Below are 6000 nucleotides of genomic sequence, written 5' to 3'. Positions count from 1 at the left end.
GAACAATGAGACGCCTCACCTTTTCATTAGCCAGAGAGGGGTCTAGTTTATAGTTGGACTATGACTAATTGTTCATTAGAGGGATTAGTGGTAATTAACAAGTTAGATGTAACTACAGTTGTTAAATCATAATTTGACCCAGTTCTAGTTGCAATTCGTGAAGGGTCGACTTACTGTTGATTGGTTATATCTGTGGACACAGAAATATATCTCCAGTGTGAAAAGTGCAGCTATTGGTTTTTAGTAGAGTGATCGATAGTTAATGAATATTAGTTAGTTTAGCTAAAGAGTTTAATTAATTAATCTCATATCATTGGAGCTTTTAATCTGTATGTTCATAAGGTTCCTTGCTAGCTCACTAAGGATAAAATAAGGAACAATTATTTTTGGAATAATTTGAATTGTTCAAATTATTTAAGGAAATAAAAGGTATTAATTGATTAATATAAAGTATAATGTATATTGATAGATTATGATATGTAGTCAATTGTAAATATGATTTATAATTAAAACTATATAATATATGAAGGATAAATTTTTGAATAAGATTCAAGTATTATTTATATGAATGAGATTCATATAAAGACTATAGGTTAAAATTTAGTGTGAATAGGATTCATATTAAATCTATAGACTAAAAGAGAGATTTTCATTTTAATGTGATTAAAATGCATATTATATGATTTATTAATTAAGTTAGCTAATTAATAATTTATATTATAATGTATATTATATTATATTATAATACAGTTATTCTTTCACATGGGCTGGGAGTTATAGTAATTCCTCTATATCCCTCTTCATCTAAATCAATATTGAAAATACAAAAGATAGAGGTTCAATGTTAATGTGAAAGAACAGAAGAAATCTCCCTAAAATATCCTTCTAAAAATCTCTTTCCAATTTATCTTCCATTCTCCCAAAAACTCAAAAGAAGCCTACATATCCTCATTCCTTGCTGGAAAATAGCAAGGCATTGTGTGGTGATGTCCAGTGTTTTGGCTTTTAGTGTTTGGGGAAGAGTACCTATGATCGTGTTTTTCGTTCATGATCTCGAGAGGAGGTTTTCCGTGATGAAAGGTTTCTACAAAGATAAGTTCTTCTACTCCTCATCCCCTCTATAGAATTGCATGTTTATATAATTTTAATGTTTATCCTGCAACATAATTGTGTATGTTCTTCTCTTTATTTTGATATTTTTCCAAATTGAATGTCACTTGCACGTCGTTCACACGCTTCCACGAGAAATTCAATTCCTTCAAGTAAGTGGTTATAGTTTTAGATGGTCGACGATAAAATAGTCATGGAACAAGTTCATGAATACGAAAATTTGGTGGGAAATGTACTGTCAGAAGAAATAAAGATGTGTGATTTTTTCCAAGCAAATGTGTTGCTTGAAAAATTTCCACCCTTGTGGAGTGATTGTCGTACCTACTTGAAGCAGAAAAAGAAAGATCTAATATTGCAGGAGTTGATCGGTTACATGTGCACTGAAGAGGAAAACAGAACAAAGGATCATCTAAACTCTTTACGTAATTCAATTAATACTAACCTTGTTGAATCTTCAAATGTGAAAGATAGGTTAAGAAATAAAGGAAAACAAATAGCAAAGACATCACAGAAGAAGGGTCAATTTAAGGCCGTTGATGGACGAATTGAGAAGTTCAAAGTAATTAGTTATGTATGTGGGAAATCAATATACAAATCCTACCAGTGCACCTAGAGAAAGGGAAGGCCAGATCAAATTTCTGCTACTGCTAAACTAGCCCTACAGGCCAATATTATTGATGATATTATTGCTGCTATGGTCGTGGAGGCAAACATGGTGAAAAATAAATATGACTGGATCTTGGACACTGGTGCATCAAGACATTTCTACTCAAACCAAGACCTTTTTCATGATTTCCAAAATATCGACAATGGTGAATATGTCTTCATGGAAAATTTAGCCACTATTGCATTCAAGGGAAAAGGAAGATTTTATTAAAACTTACTTCTAGAAAAACTCTATCACTTAGTGATATACTATATGTTCCTTCTTTGTCGTAGGACTTTGGTGTCGGGGAGTCTGTTGAACAAAGCGGGCTTAGGATTGTGTTTGAAGTTGACAAGGTTATCATCACAAAAAATGGTGATTTTGTTGTGTAAAGACTCGACTTTTTGAGATCTCTAACTGGGTCATTACTATCATTCGTGAAATTTTAAAATAAAAATTAGTTGACCATAAAAAGGTAACATAATGATTTTCTAAATATGTAAATAATAATAAAAAAAAGAGATTCGATTCGGGATCCCTAGAATTTTTTTCATAAAATCAAACATTTAAATTACAAATTTCCAAACTCAGACGTTCTAAATAAAAACACATTCAAAACCACTTACAAACTTGATAATGATTGGAAGCGTCAACATTATTCCTATATGGCACCTTAAATATATCTCCTCACCATGTGCCTGGTGCGTTCTTTGTCTTTACTAGAAAACATGACATAATTGTTGGAATTGGTGTCCTAAATCTCTTATATTCTCATAGTTTGTAAACTTGTATAAACAAATTTTTATTAATACAATAATGATTATTTTATATGTACATTAACTAAATCCAATAAACTAAGATCCTAGGTTATTTTATATAGCTTAAACATGTATGTGGTGACATATAGTAAAATAAGAAATTGAAAGATTTCGTTGAAATGTTTAAGGGATAACCTAAATGGTCTGTAGTATATGGATAAGGTTGGTGCCTTATCCTGGTGACACTATGGAAAAAACTCACTTTGTAATTGTTACAATTGTTGTAAAGTGTTATAAATGAATTGGTCCTAATAATTCATGTGGAGACATTTAAGTGAAGATATCCTATACAAAGAGTTTGTATAAGACCAGACCACGAAATGATTGGTCTTTCTTTATAACGCCATTACTTGTAGAGATTTACATTTCACTAGGATGACTACAGGTGACTTGACCTTAATCTTGAGTGAGTTGTGAACTTCTGCCTATAAGGTCGGTCCTTTGATTTGTATGGGTGAGAGTGGCCAGATTCATCGACTTAATATGCCTACCATTTTAGGATTTGTCTGAGTGGGGAACTGGGAACTCAACTACACAAGATGAAGTTCACATCTTCCCTTTGTTAGGGTAAGTAGATGAATTGTTCCCTTAGGAGCTGATTCTGGGTCTTGAACAATGAGAGCCCTCACCTCTCACTAGTTAGAGAAGGGTACAGTTATAGTTGGACTATGACTGATTGTTCATTAGAGGGATTAGTGGTACTTAAGAAGTTAGATGTAACTACAAGGGTATAATAGTAATTTCGACCTAACTGTACTTACGAGCAATTTGTGAACGATCAATGCACTGTTTATTGGTTATATCTAATGGATACAAAAATATATCTACAGTGTGAAGAGTGCAGTTGTTAGTCTTTAGTACAGTGACCGACAGTTAATGAATGGGAATTAATTTAATTTAATAGTTTAATTAATTAATCTCGTATAATTGGAGCTTCAATCTATAGATTTATAAGGTCCCCTTGTTAGTTCAATAAGGATTAATAGAAATCAAATTAATTTTGGATGAATTTGAATTGTTCAAATTAATTAAAAGGAATTAATTGTATGATATACAATTAATATAATGTATGTGGTTACATTATATTATAAAGCATAATATATGTGATATATTATCATATAAAGTTTTAATGAGAGAATTAAATATTTGAATATGATGCAAATATTAATTATATAAATATAATTAATATAAAAACTATAGGTTAAAATTAATATGAATATGATTCATATTAATATTATAAGTTATGTGAGAGAATATAAACTATAGGTTATATATTATATGAGTTATAATATATGATATTTAATTATATTAATGTAATATAATAAAATAATATTAAAATTTTTGAAATTCAAATAACTAACTCCCAAGGGAGTTAATTTTGGTTATTTCACTTATATTATCTAAAAACATGGATTTTGATAGGAGGAAGAGATATATGTGATTTGAGATTTTGCAGAAGAGTTATGCTAACACAATCCCTCTTCAGCTTCTTCTCTCTAAGAATTTCACTTTCCCTCTCACCAACATGAACACAGAAGCCTACCAAACTCTCTATGATTCTCCCCTTGAGAATAACAAGTTGTGGTGATGACTTTGTTACACTGTTTGTGGTGTTGCTGTGTTGCTGAGATCGTGAGAAACGGGAGAAGTTCTTGTTCGTGTTCTTATTGTGGAGGGGAAAAGTGAAGAAATTGTTTCTTCAAGGGTATGTATTTTTCTTATCCATTTTCTCTCTCTAAATTTTTAGTAGAAGCATCCTAAGGGTGTATGTTTATCAAATTGTTTCTGTCTCCTTTGTTTAATTGTGTTTATGTAAAATGAATTTCTAAGACATCGACATTCGTACGCTTCGTTGAGGGAATTCCAATCCCTTCAATAAGAAAGGATGAGTATAAAAATACTCAATAAGTAACCCCACTATCAGGGTTAGGCTATGCATTTATGTCCAATAAATGTAAACATGTAGGTGGGACACACATAATTTTAACCACTCTTAAATGGTCGTCTAGTAAACGATTTAATCCATCTTAACACAGAGCTGTAGTATGCTTGTGAATCCATCGGTCCATGGAGCTGTAATATAGTTATGAACTAATGGCTCATGGAGCTGTAATAACATTGTGTTGGGAGGGTAAACTGAAACTTTCCTATCATGAGATTTACCATAACATCAATAACATTCATAACATAAAACATAGTACATGTCTCAGGGTCCCACACATATTCATATCGTTCGTATACAAATGACATCATGCTCATCAAATTTCTTTATTCACATATTATTTCATGCTTCTCAATATTATAAAAACAACATCAATCGCTACCATATTGTCTATACTATCTATGTCGCCTAGCTTAATAGCGGTCCTAGTAGTAAGATTACTTACCTTGGAATTAAGTCCAATAGCTAGCAATTTAACTTCGTAAAACCTTGAATCCTGAATAAATCCAAAAACATAAACCAAAATTACATCAAAATTTTAAAGCTAAATCTCAATCTAAATAATTCCAAATACTTCCAAATGCTCACCCAACAGGCGGTTTGACCCGAAACCACTTTAAAACATCAAAATCAACCCAACTCTAATGTTAATCCACCAAAATCACCTTTTAAATCCACTGGACAGTAGTGCAAAACTTTCAAATTCGACCTCCTAGACCACAATTAAGTCAATATTAGATAAAAATCAATGGGTATCCAAGAACTATTAATATTGACCTCCAAACTTATCAAAACCTTGCCAAAATGATCCCTGAACCCACTGGATAGAAACTTTTGAACCCATCAAAGCTTCAAATCAAGCCTTCAAAATTACAACTAAATCCAAGAATTAAACCAATACTAATTGTATTCAATATTTCCAAGAAAAGCCTTAAAACTTACCCAAAATGAACTTCAAGGTCGGATTTTTGGCAAAAGGTGTGGTGGCAGCAAACTCCAAAAGTTGGCGATGACCGGGCGGAACTCTTAGAGAGAAACCTCAAGAAATTTAGAGAGAGATAAGGAGATCGGGAAGAGGGAGAGTAGAACCGAAGATCTCACCAGTGTAGTTCTTTTATTTTCTTTTCACAATCGAACTCTATATTGTAGCTATGATTTATGATTCAATAGAGTTCATTATTTTATCATTTGTCATGAGATAAATCTTCCCAAGGGTTTGGCAATGTAGATGCTTTAGGGTTGTTATGGCTTACACGCTTTTTGTTTTACACATTCTCTTCATTGAATTTAAAGATAAAGTCGGTAAGCTATATTGGTCACTCAATTTAACAATCTAGTAGAACTCTAATGTTGAGAAGGTTAGGATGTAAATAGATGTCACAAAGGGATATGAGACTTTGAGAATAGAAATAGAATTATCACGTCACCTTAGAAATAAGGGATACCATAGAATAAAAAAGGGATAGTTACAAATATAGACATTA

This window comes from Benincasa hispida, chromosome 4 (assembly GCF_009727055.1).
Source record: "Benincasa hispida cultivar B227 chromosome 4, ASM972705v1, whole genome shotgun sequence".
Lineage (NCBI taxonomy): Eukaryota > Viridiplantae > Streptophyta > Magnoliopsida > Cucurbitales > Cucurbitaceae > Benincasa > Benincasa hispida.
This window is presented reverse-complemented; position numbering follows the sequence as displayed.